General features: G+C 51.6%; 1 long non-coding RNA gene across 1 annotated transcript; it reads right to left on the reverse strand.

Moving 5' to 3' along the window:
* Nucleotides 1-8,317: 8,317 nt before the first annotated feature.
* LOC123358123 lies at nt 8,318-11,795 on the reverse strand. The gene is made up of 3 exons (XR_006575643.1): nt 11,739-11,795; nt 8,708-8,821; nt 8,318-8,358 (listed from the first exon to the last, which is right to left on the reverse strand). It is a non-coding gene; the product is annotated as an uncharacterized LOC123358123 (long non-coding RNA).
* Nucleotides 11,796-12,421: the final 626 nt, after the last annotated feature.

Raw genomic sequence — 12,421 nt, forward strand, 5'->3', positions numbered from 1 at the left:
CGGTGGGTGGAGGATGGGGATCCATTGGAGAGTGTCACTAGGAGTAGTGCATAATATGAGGTGTCCTATCACATTTACTCAGAGCAGATTATGACATAATAGAATAGCTGAAATACTCTATTTGATTTGGTTTTTTTTTAATTTTGAAATTGTTAAGAGCAGCAACGACTTAGCTCAGACTGAAGCATCTTATCTAATGTTTGAGATCAAAGTGTCTCCTCTTTGTGTGTGACGAGACAATTTAACGCACTGTGACAAACAGGAGATGCTTTTGTTTTGCAACAAAATATTTTTGCAAAGAACTTTCATCCCACTAGTTATGATTTCGAGAAACAAACTGGTTTAGTCTGAATGGGATTTTCTGACAAACGGTTTCAATGAAATTTCCCCACCATCTCGATTCCTGGGCTCCATCCCTGCCTCTGGGGGTTTGCTGTTTGTTAGAACAGGAGTAAGGACTGGTGGCTTCTCTTTCTGGCTCTGCCACTGCCTTGCTGGCCCTTGGGTAGGTCACTTCCCTTCTCTGTGCCTCAGGTTCCTCCCCATCTGTCCAATGGGAACAGGGACAATTCTCAAGCTCTGGGCAGTCGTGAGCCTGAGTGAGAGAAGGGGCGTTAAAGCCCTCTGTGAAGGAGAAAGGGGAGTTTCTTGGTGTTTGCGCCAAGGAATTCTAAAGTTTGCTAAAATGTCTAGTCTATGGAAACAAGAAATGGTTGGGGCCAAACTTTTTAACCACTGCTTTTTTTTTAAAGCCCATTCAGGGATGTGAGTCCCTGTCTTTTAGGTACCTGGGGTTCTTTGCCAGCAGGAGAGAAGAGGTTCCTGCCTCCATTTTTGTGGCCTTAACAAACCATGTGTTGTGCCCCAGTTCTCATCTGAGATCCCTGAAAAAGAACATCTTCCCATCCATGAACAAGACAGGACCTATCTTTCAAAGGGGAACAAAGAGACCCCTGGGACTTACAGACTAGCTAGCCTCACTTCCATAGCTGGAGAGATACTGGAATACATTCGTAAAAACTCAGTTTTCCAGCAGCACCTACAGGATAATTTGGTTCTTAGGACGAGGGAGCATGGATTTGTCAAGAACAAATCATTCCAAACCAATCCTCTTTCCTTCTTTGGCAGGGTTCCGGGCCTAGTGGAGGTGGGTAAACAGTAGATGGGATCTATCTCGGGGTTACTAAGGCTTTTGACACAGTCCCGCAGGACATTCTCACAAGCAAATGAGGGAAATGCAGTCTAGATGCAATCAGTGTCATGTGGGTGCAGAGCTGGTTGAAAGCCCAGACTCCAAGGGCCCTTCTCCAGGTTTGGCTGCCCAATGGAGAGGGGGCACCTAGTGGGTCCTGCAGGGATCAGTCCGGGGTCCGGTGCTATTCAATAGTTTCATGAATGATTTGGAAAATGGAGTGGAGAGCCTGCTTCCAAAATGTGCAACTGACACCAAGCACTTTGGAGCACAGGACTGGAATTCAAAATGCCCGTAACAAATTGGAGACTTGGTCTTCTTGAGCCAAACCCCATGGCTGGGCCCCTCTCTCTAGACTGGGCTGAAGTGAAACCCCAGAGCCAGACACTCCTCCTCCTGGGCAGTGCGCTCCGACCTTGAATGGTCAGATGCTGCTTAGCGCTGTCAGAGCAGCTTTGGCTGTGGGATTCTTCCAGCACTTTCCAATAGCGGGAAGGTACGAAATCCCCATTTGCCTGCTGGGGACGGAGCCCTAGAGGGGGGAGCAACTTGCCCAGCGTCCCCCAGGAAAAGGAAAACAACCAGCAGTGGAACCAATAGGAAACCCAGCAATGGAACTCAGGAGTCCTGGGGGTGTGCTAGGGTGACCAGATGTCCCAATTTTATAGGGACAGTCCCAATTTTGGGGTCTTTTTCTTATCTAGGATCCTATTACCCCCCACTCCCTGTCCCGATTTTTCACACTTGCTGTCTGGTCACCCTCGGGTGTGCACATGTGTGGGTCCCAGCTGCTCCCTGCCCCCCTCATTGAAGCAGGCGTGCAGGGTTACTGCCCTGGGAAGTGCAGGGCACCAGTGGCCATGGGGCTGGCTGCAGGCAGGGCAGGAGCTGGCTGGAGGTAGGGTCTGGCTGCAGGCAAGGGGTGCGGGGCTGGCTGGAGACAGGGGTGTGTGGGGCTGGCTGGCTTCAGGCAGGGATGCAGTGGGGGTGCATCAGGGGTTGGCAGGGCTGGAGACAGAGGAGTGCAGGACTGGCTGGCTTCAGGCAGGGGTGAGTGGCAGGGGGTGTGGCAGGAGTTGGCTGGAGACAGGGCAGGGGGTGTGGAAGTGGCTGGCTGCAGGCAGGGCAGGGAGGATGTGGCTGGTGCAGGCAGGGCAGAGGGTGCAGGGCTGCAGGCAGGACGTGGGGTGCGGGGCTGGCCGGAGGCAGGGGCTGGCTGCGGGCAGGGCAGGGGGTGCAGGGCTGGCTGCAGACAGGCTGGCTGTGGGCAGGGCAGGGGGTGCGGGGCTGGCTGTGGGCAGGGTGTGGGGTACGGGGCTGGCTGCAGGCAGGGCAGGGGGTGTGGGGCTGGCTGCAGGCAGGGCAGGGGGGTGCAGCAGGGGTTGGCTGGAGCCGGGGCATGCGCGGCTGGCTGGAGACAGGGGCTGGCTGCGGGCAGGGCAGGGGGTGCGGGGCTGGCTGCAGACAGGGGCTGGCTGCAGGCAGGGCAGGGGGTGGGGGCTGGCAGCAGATGGGGCTAGCTGGAGGCAGGGCAGGGGGGTGCAGAGCTGGCTGCAGACAGGGGCTGGCTGCGGGCAGGGCAGGGGGTGCGGGGCTGGCCGCAGACAGGGGCTGGCTGCAGGCAGGGCAGGGGGTGCAGGGCTGGCCCCAGACAGGGGCTGGCTGCAGGCAGGGCATGGGGTGCGGGGCTGGCTGCAGGCAGGGCAGGGGGGTGCGGGGCTGGCTGGAGGCAGGGCAGGGGGGTGCGGCAGGGGTTGGCTGGAGCCGGGGCCTGCGGGGCTGGCTGGAGACAGGGGCTGGCTGCAGGGAGGGCAGGGGGTGGAGGGCTGCTGAAAATGTACTGAGAGGTATTTTAAGGTGAAGATAACACCATGGTTACCTGGTGACTGGCACATCCTGGGTTAAAGAAAGGAAGGGACCTGGAGTTAATAGTCTGAAGTATTTGTGTTACCAGCCCTGTCACTGTCTGACCCCCCTTCAGTGTGGAGCAGGTTTGTACGATCAGACTCCTGGAGAGCAGGGGCAGCTGTTTCCATGGCAGAGAGCCTGGCACTTAGGAGACTTTCTTGACTTGCTGTTTTGAAGCAATTCAGTAAAATAACGGTGGAGCTACAATGTCCGGTCCAAAATTTCAGCCCCCCCTGGTGCAAAAATGCTATTTTAGGATCTAAACAGGAGGCTTCCAGCGCTAGGACACCTGACCAGAGAGATCAGTGGGGGCGTAACAGCTGCTGACTCTGAGGGTCCTGGGCTAAATCCACTTGCAGGTGGAGGCGTTTCGATTTATTTGATCGATAATGAGGAAGGCAAAGATTTAATCGCAGGTATTTTTAGTAAATGTCATGGACAGATCATGGGCAAAACCCAAAAGCTCATTGCCCATGACCCGGCCATGACTTATACCATAAATACCCCGCATTGAATCGTGGGGAGGGAGGCCCAGGGGGTCCATGGCACCAGCTGTGGGTGCAGGGAGTCCAGGGGGCCTGTGGCACCATGTACTGGGGGAGAAGCCCCAGGGACCCACTGCCACTCCAGATGCTGCCAGGTGAGGGGAGCCCCAGAGGCCAGCCCTGCTCCGGCCACCTCGGGACAGGTGCCAGGAGCCACTGAGCTGTGGCTGCTCCTGCCACCCTTGGAACCACTGCTCAAGCTGTCCCCAGGCCAGCTGCTGGGGCAGCCACGGAGTCAGCCACAGTGGCCACTGCAGAAGTCACAGAATCTATGACTTGTGCAGCCTCCGTGACACAGAGGGATCCCTAATAAAGAGACAAACCCCTCCCTGCTGTGACTGCAGCTCCTGGAAGGAAAGAGAAGAGAGAAGGAGAGCGAGAGATTCCCTGTCACCTCTTTCCCCTGCTCCCTCCCCCTTGTATTCTGTAACCCCATCTCACTGGGTTCCCTGTGCTGGTGCCATGGGGGTGACTCTAGAGTTCTGGGGATTTGGGGGGAGGGGAAGGGGGCTCTTCACTTCTCAGCATTTCACACAAATTTGTCTTTGGGCTGAAATTTCTCCTGTTAGGCCTCTCAGTCAGAGCTGTACCCCACCCTGTTTGCGGCTGGGGGGGGGGAGGAAGCGGGGGGAGAGATGTAAATTGCAGAGCAGGCAGAGAAGTCGCCCATAAAGGGTCATATTGATGTGGTGACTGGTTCTGACCGGGGTCACACGTCCTCTGACACAGGCTCATGTGCAGAACATGGGAGCTCTGGCTTGTCCTAAATGCTGTAGAGTGTGAGTTCCTGGAAAGGGCAGGGGAGAGGGAGTAAGAGGAGAAAGGCAGAGACATTAGAGATGAGGAATTGGGGGGAGAAGAAGGAGAGAACAGAGAGATAATAAATCAGGCCTGCACAACTCGTAAAGCGGCGAGGGCCACATTCCTCCAAAGAAAACAGCTGAGGGCTGAAACCTCCCAGCCCGAGGAAACACCCCGCCCCAGGGCCGCCCAGCCCTGCGGAAACAAACCCTCCTTCCCCACCGCCGCCCCACCAAAACAGCTGTGGGCCAAAAAGGAAGGTTGGGGTGGGGAGGTGATGCTTTATTTTAAATCAACCAGGGGCTCCCAGCTAAAGAGGTGGCTGGGAGCCCTCAGGGTCAAATTAAAGTGCCCGGGGCTCCGGCGGCTGGGGGAACCCAGAGGGCCGGCTCTAGGTTTTTTGCTGCCCCAAGCAAAAAAAATTGTGGCTGTCCCCCTTCCCAGCCCTGGGCTCCCCCCGTACCCTCCTGCTGCCCCAGTCCTGGGCTCTCCCCCCACCCACCCACACACCCTGCCACCCCAGCGCTGGGCTTCCCCCTTTCTTCCCCACGAGTGCCCTCCCTGCACCCTGCTGCTGCCCCAGCCCTGGGCTCCCCCTCACCAGTCCCCCCCGACACCTCCTGCTGCCCCAGCCCTGGGTCACTGGTAACTCGCTCCCAGGGCGGGTCATTCAGCCGGAATTTTGGATGTGCACAAAACACAGACAGGATTGGTTCCCATATGGTTACAGAGCTGCAGTAAAGTGGAACAATTTTCAGCTTGTGTGATTGGAGGATATCTGGATGCATATTATAAGACTGTCCTCCATAAATGAGGAAAAGTTGAGGTGCCTTTATTATTCTTTTGTTCCACTCTTTCTTTCTATGGGGAATTTGCCAATGCAATATCACTGTCTTCCTTTCAAACAAACAAAAAGGCAATAGCTGTTGAAAATAGCAATTCCAGTCCTAATAAGCATTTCTTGCTCAATTTTATCCTACTTTTTCTACAGCAAGTTACAGTGGATCAGTATATTTGATTTGGGAGAAATGAAGTAACAGCTGCCCAAACCGAGCTTGAGCACTCCTGAATTTTGAGGTGTTCAAATCTGGAAAGCAGGTGCTGGGGGTGGGGGGGCTCCATGGGGGAGCATGGCAGCAACTGTCTGGAGCTGCACGGAGCCAGACATGCTGGTCTGAGTGGCACAGTAAGCGGTTTGGGGTTTGGAGAAGGGGTAGGGGGTTCTGGGGGGGCAGTCAAGGGCCAGGGAGCAGGGGGGTTGGATGGGGCAGAGGTTCAGAGGGGCAGTCAGGGGACAGGCAGCAATAGGATAGGCATGGGAAACCAGGAGGTTTATAAGGGGACAGGTAGGGGGTGGGGTCCTGGGGGGAAGTTGGGTGGGGTCTTAGGAGGAGGGCAGTTGGGGACAAGGAGAAGGGAGGCTTAGATGGGGCAGGGGTCTCGGGAGGGGGTAATCAGGGGACAAGGACCAGTGGTGCTTAGATAGGTCCTGGGGGGCAATTGGGGCAGGGGTCTGGGGAGGGGGCAATCAGCGGCCAGGGGCTGGAATTCAAAGGGCTCTGGGCTGCTGGCAGCCGCGGGGAGCCCAGAGCCCTCTGATTCCCGGCCGCGGCTGGGATTTAAAAGGCTCTGGGCTCCCAGCCACAGCAGGCAGCGCAGAGCCCTTTGAATCCTGGACCCCGCTGAGATTTAAAGGGCTCTGGGCTCCTTGTTCCTGCAGGCAGCCCAGAGTCCTTTGATTCCCTGCCGTGTCTGGGATTCAAAGGGCTCTGGACTGCCCGCAGAGCGCCGGGGGGGGGGGGGATTTAGAATCTCCCGGCGGGCCGCACAGTGAGGCTCCGCGGGCCGCATGTTGTGCAGGCCTGTGATAGAGGTATATAAAATCACGAGTGATGTGGAGAAAGTAGATAAGGAAAAGTTATTTACTTACTCCCATAATACAAGAACTAGGGGCCACCAAATGAAATTAATAGGCAGCAGGTTTAAAACAAATAAATGGAAGTTCTTCTTCACACAGCGCACAGTCAACTTGTGGAACTCCTTGCCTGAAGAGGTTGTGAAGGCTAGGACTATAACAGGGTTTAAAAGAAAACCTCCATGAATTTATCCAGTTAAGTCCATTAATGGCTATTAGCCAGGATGGGTAAGGAATGGTGTCCCTAGCCTCTGTTTGTCAGAGAGTGGAGATGGATGGCAGGAGAGAGATCACTTGATCATTGTCTGTTAGGTTCACTCCCTGGGCTGCTTCTGCTCTACAACTATAATTGTCTTTTTACACCAAAATCACTAACTTGAGCACCCAATTCCATATACAGTCCTAGTGGATGTAAGGCACAGGTAACTTTTGCCTCAGGGTAGCTTGTTGGCATCAACCCTCTCTCCCCCACCTGGAGCTGATGAAATTCCTGGCTGGAGGGACACACGCTCCTACAACTCAAAAGGAAAGGAGCTGATAGAAAAGATCACAGGACTGACCCCAAAGAAGGGTGAGCTGCAAAAGGCAGAAGCAGGCAACTCATCCGGCAGAGCTGAGAGACCACAGTGAAGATGGTGCAAAGTTCACTATATTGGAATTAGCAAATGTGATTTTTTTTAAAAGAAATCTTTGGGAAGCCCTAATAAAGGCATTTCTTACAGTTCTCTCCCATTTGGATTTTCTGATATCTAATAGGGAATGACATCTGATTGAAGCTTTTCCCAAATGCAGAGCATGTATAGGGTCTCTCTCCACTGTGGATTCTACGATGTCAGACAAAGTCTGAGTGCTCAGTGAAACTTTACCCGCACTCAGAGCATGTGTAGGAGATCTCTCATGTGTGGATTCTCTGATGTCTGATAAGCTGTGAGCGGTGACTGAAGCTTTTCCCGCACTCAGCGCATGTGTAGGGCGTCTCCCCGTGTGGATTCTCTGATGTGTTATAAGGTTTGAGCGCTGATTGAAGCCTTTCCCGCACTTAGCGCATGTGTAGGGCAGCTCCCCCGTGTGGATTCTCTGATGTGTAATAAGGGTTGAGCGCCGACTGAAGCTTTTCCCGCACTCAGCGCATGTGTAGGGCAGCTCCCCTGTGTGGATTCTCTGATGTCTGATGAGGGCAGAGCGCTGACTGAAACTTTTCCTGCACTCACAGCATGTGTACGGGATCTCTCCTGTGTGGATTCTCTGATGTGTGATAAGGTTTGAGCGCTGACTGAAGCTTTTCCTGCACTCAGCGCATGTGTAGGGCAGCTCCCCTGTGTGGGTTCTCTGATGTGTGATAAGGTTTGAGCGCTGACTGAAGCTTTTCCCGCACTCAGCGCACGTGTAGGGCGTCTCTCCTGTGTGGATTCTCTGATGTGTGATAAGGGCAGAGCGGTGAGGGAAGCTTTTCCCGCACTCAGCGCACGTGTAGGGCAGCTCCCCTGTGTGGATTCTCTGATGTCTGATGAGAGCAGAGCGGTGACTGAAGCTTTTCCTGCACTCAGAGCATGTGTAGGGCGTCTCTCCTGTGTGGATTCTCTGATGTGTGATAAGGGCAGAGCAGTGCCTGAAGCTTTTCCCGCACTCAGCGCACGTGTAGGGCAGCTCCCCTGTGTGGATTCTCTGATGTCTGATGAGGGCAGAGCGGTGACTGAAGCTTTTCCCGCACTCAGAGCACGTGTAGGGCGTCTCTTCAAAGTTGATTCTCTCATGTGTAATAAGGTCTGAGAGGCTACTGAAGTTCTCCTCTGGCCTCTGCTGAGTCTCAGAGGCTTTTACTTTTTCTTGGACTGCACAACTCCTGGAAACATTCCCTTTGGGTCTTCCTGATAATGTCCCATGTGGTGCTCCTTGCTCAGCATCTTCCTGCTGGGGTTTCTGCTCCTCATTCTCACGCACCATCCTATCACCTGATGGGAGACAGAGAGAATCCAGACATAGGTCACTCCCTGTGCCTGAGAGAAAGGAAATCTCAGAGACAGGAATTTTAAAAGGGATGAACAAACCAAAATATGTGCAGGAGAGATCAAACCTATCAGGAGCTGATTTTCCCCAGAGGAGAGAGGAAGGGATCAGTTTTGGTCTGCATTTCACCAGAACATGCAGGGGAAACTGGGATCAGGTAGGGATCTGCTGCCAGTTGTTAGTCAGGATAGGTGGGAAGCCATGAGTGACATCTGCCTAATTATTCCACATCTGCAGTGAACAATCCTGAACTTGGAGAGCTCACAGGGTCTTTGTAGGCATCCCAAATGTTTCCTGTATTCACGGACAGTTTTTGACTTGCTTTAACCAAGTCCTCACCTCTGCAGGCAGCTCTCGGGAGCACTTCTTTCTCAGAACCCTGGAGGTCCGGGACCCACGGCTCTTCCCCTCGTTCCAGCTGTGAAACCACATCAGGTTTGCAATTTAGAAACCCTATACCAGGCAAAGAAAACCAGGAAGGTCAGTGGAATTTGTGGGATACTTGTCACAAAGAATAGTCCATGGTTTTAAGCTCAGATCATTTTTTAAGCAGTAACATCCCAAGACCAGCTTCCTTGGCTCCAAGTGGCAGGAGAATTATTATTATTATTAATCATATGCTTTACCTGAGTGTCTAAGGACCAACTAACAGTGTGTCTCCATTGTGCTAGGCACAGTACAAATGCAGAATAGTAGATGGCCCATGCTCTGAAGAATTTAGTCTAAATAGACAAGACAGACGCAGCATGGGGGAAGGGGTAGAACCCTGTTAGAATGGCGATATTCAGGCCTGCCTGCAAAGCCTATAGTTTAAGAACTTAGGGGTATTTTTATCACTTAGCTAGTTACAGGAGTATGAAAACAAAGAATCAAAATCACAGTCTGCCTGTGTCTGGGCCTTCTTTTACTGTGACCGTCTGAGGCCTTGTTCTTAGGCTAAGGCCTTTGGCTAAACAGCAGGGGCAGCCATAAGCTGGGAAGCGAAGGGTCACATCCTCACATCCCAAACCAGTCACACTGAAATAAGGTGCTATTGGGCTGTTAGGAAGACAATCCTGTCCGGAGCTTAAGATGGTTAAAGAAACCTTAATTTGATAGCACTGTGTCTGGCAAGAAATCACTTATCAATGGTTGTGGTTGTGAAACCCTCATTTCTGTATTGCTTTATCTTTATGGCCACCACTTTTACATTGTTAATCAGTCTGGTTCTCTAATTGTTTCTCTCTCCTGTATAATTAATGTTGCCAGGTGTAAGTTAATTAGGGTACTGGTTTATAATTGGTTAGAGCAGGAGTAGGCAACCTATGGTGGCACACGAGTTGATTTTCAGTGGCACTCACACTGCCCAGGTCCTGGCCACCGGTCCAGAAGGCTCTGCATTTTAAATGTAATTTTAAATGAAGCTTCTTAAACATTTTAAAAACCTTACTGACTTTACATACAATAGTTTAATTATGTATTATAGACTTATAGAAAGAGACTGTCTAAAAATGTAAAAATGTATTATTGGCACATGAAATCTTAAATTAGAGCGAATAAATGAAGACTCCGCACACCACTTCTGAAAGGTGGCCGACGCCTGGGTTAGAGAATTATGTCACAATATGTTAGAATTGGTTAGTTAAATTTCAGCACAATGATTGGTTAAGGTATAGCTGAGAATATTGCTCTATAAATGGGGTCAAAGTGGAGGTGGGAAGGAAATTGGAATAATAGAATCTCAGGGTTGGAAGGGACCTCAGGAGGTCATCTAGTCCCACCCCTGCTCAAAGCAGGACCAATCCCCAACTAAATCATCCCAGCCAAGGCTTTGTCAAGCCTGACCTTAAAAACCTCTAAGGAAGGAGATTCCACCACCTCCCTAGGGAACCCATCCCAGGGCTTCACCACCCTCCTAGTGAAATAGTGTTTCCTAATATCCAACCTAAACCTCCCCCATTGCAACTTGAAATCATTACTCTTTGTTCTGTCATCTGCTACCACTGAGAACAGTCTAGATCCATCCTCTTTGGAACCCCCCTTCAGGTAGTTGAAAGCAACTATCAAATCCCCACTCATTCTTCTCTTCTGCAGACTAAACAATCCCAGTTCCCTCAGCCTCTCCTCAGAAGTCATGTGTTCCAGTCCCCTAACCATTTTTGTTGCCCCCCGCTGGATGCTTTCCAATTTTTCCACATCCTTCTTATAGTGTTGGGCCCAAAACTGGACACAGTCCTTCAGATGAGGCCCCATGAATGTTGGTTAGGGGGTGAACAGGAACAGGGACACAGGCAGGGCTCTGCAGCATCAGAGCTGGGAAGGGAACAGACTGTATCGGCATATAGAGATAAGCCCGACTGGTGTGAAGGGCTTCGGAATATGTAATCTTATAGGTGTAAAAATTGTACAGACTATACCACCCTGTGACATCATCAACGAAGTGCCCATTTGTGCCTGGGTAGGGGCCCTGCTCTGGGAGGGAGGATGCAGCAAGGACTCAGGATCGGTGGCCGGGGTCGCTGTGCACAGAGATGGGGAGGTTATGTGAGGAGGGGGGTAATGAGTGGGAGAGGGAGGTCAAGAGTTAAAATAATAATATTTGGGGAAAAAATGTATAATAAAGTGAAACTGAACAGAAATAAAACTGCCGTTGAGGCTCTAAAGCAACAAGGCTTTGGTAGGGATTTGGGGTTAAAGGTCTGGGATCCCCCACAGCTCCAAATCCCCAAACCTCTCCTCCCTCCCACTGATGCACCCACCCCACTTCCTGGGTGCCCTTCCCCCACACTCCCCTCCGCTTCTTCCCATTACTCTCAGCCAGCACCACCTCCCGGCAACTTGAGAACTTCTTGTATTTTCTCCTCTTCTCTCACAGCCTCCTACCTCCCTGCTGCTTCTTAGCTCTAACCCTGCACACACCCGCCCCATGTCCTGGCATATCTACTACCCCCCGTCTCCGTCCCTCCCACGGCTCGCTTATCCCTTCACCCATGGGATCCTGAACGGCAACATTACACGCTCTCCTAAAAGAGCTCATCTGACTGGCACACAAGCCAGGCATGAGTCACACAACTATTTACTCAATTTAGAATTCTACAGGAAGCATATTTTCCTCTTAAAATGAGGAAAAGGCATGAAAGCTACAGTGATTAATGTAGTTATGAATGTAGCCAATAAGGATACATTCAATGCAATTTTAAAATGACTGACAGCACCAAAAAGGCACATGTCCAAAAATGGTACTAGTGGGTGGGAGATAAGGCAAAAAAAAGGGGGGGGGGCAAGGAAACTTGTCAAAACTTGTATGACGAATAAAGGTATAAAGTTATTACTGCTCAGGTTCTTCAGAGACCCCACAGCTTCTAATAACCCAGGGGACAGGACTCCTTACCCAGCGAGGTCACCGTCTCATAGTTCTCCTGCATGACATCCCTGTAGAGGGCTCTCTGAGTGGGGTCCAGCAGAGTCCATTCCTCCTTGGTGAAATACACAGCTACCTCCTCGAAGGTCACCGGCCCCTGAAAGAGCAAGAGTCCAACACTCAGGACCTGCTGCCCCACTCCCAACCCCACTATTCACGGAACAGCAGCACCAGGTAAATGGAAGCCCCGGGAGGCCCATGTTAACAGAGTCTCACTCCACCTTTCTTAGAACAGACAGGCGGCATCAGAGGGTAGAAAGAGAGAACCTTTGTCTCTCACAGCTGACAGATGGAGGCAGGGTCTTCACATTTATCACATACCTACTAGCAGAGTTTGATATAGGAGATGGGGCTGTCTCTGGACACTACTAATGGCTCCCTGGTAGGAAACACTCTCCAAATAAAATACAAGGAAGAAAAGGGAAGTCAGTAGTAAAGAATATTAATTAGAACAGGGGTAGGCAACCTATGGCACGGGTGCTGAAGGCAGCACACAAGCTGATTTTCAGTGCCACTCACAATGCCCGGGTCCTGGCCACCAGTCCGGGGGGCTCTGCATTTTAATTTAATTTTAAATGAAGTTTCTTAAACATTTTAAAAGCCTTATTTACTTTACATACAACAATAGTTTAGTTATATATTATAGATCTTCT

This window comes from Mauremys mutica, unplaced genomic scaffold (assembly GCF_020497125.1).
Source record: "Mauremys mutica isolate MM-2020 ecotype Southern unplaced genomic scaffold, ASM2049712v1 001460F_np12_obj, whole genome shotgun sequence".
Classification (NCBI taxonomy): domain Eukaryota; kingdom Metazoa; phylum Chordata; order Testudines; family Geoemydidae; genus Mauremys; species Mauremys mutica.